Raw genomic sequence first — 587 nt, forward strand, 5'->3', positions numbered from 1 at the left:
TGTTGAACCCATTTCATGGCTGTCTCCTACATCTTTATGTTCTCAAAAACAAACACACAAGTTTCTTCACACCATGGGCTACAGAAAAGGGCAAAAAAAAATCTAAGAAATATAGGTGACTTGTCTGGGCTTGATGCCCTGATAATTTCTGTAATCCTGTTCTTTTTTCTCTTTTCCTTGTTTTTTTTTTTTTTTTAAAGAAAATATCCCATCGTGGGTATTTCTTGAACTCTTTTATTAGGCTAATGATGGGCTTCAACACTTACTGAGTCTAAGCTCCTATGGCTTGCCAATGCAACAGGCCAGTCAACTGAGAGACAATGTGTTAGGACAAGAAATAGGGACCTTATTTAGAAAACCAACAGCCCAAGAAGGTGGTGGTCTGCCGGCATTTGAAGTATTGGTTAACTCTGGAGCAGTGAACAGCCAAACTTGAGTTCGGTAAAGTTCATTGTGGTGGCATGGGAAATTGGAAAGTAGATGAAATGAAGTATTAGTCACTCGATTGAGACCTACTCTTTGCGACCCCATGGGCTGTAGCCCACCAGGCTCCTCTGTCCATGGGATTCTCCAGGCAAGAATACTGG

The sequence above is a fragment of the Bison bison genome, unplaced genomic scaffold (assembly GCF_000754665.1).
Source record: "Bison bison bison isolate TAMUID 2011002044 unplaced genomic scaffold, Bison_UMD1.0 scf7180017864214, whole genome shotgun sequence".
NCBI lineage: Eukaryota > Metazoa > Chordata > Mammalia > Artiodactyla > Bovidae > Bison > Bison bison.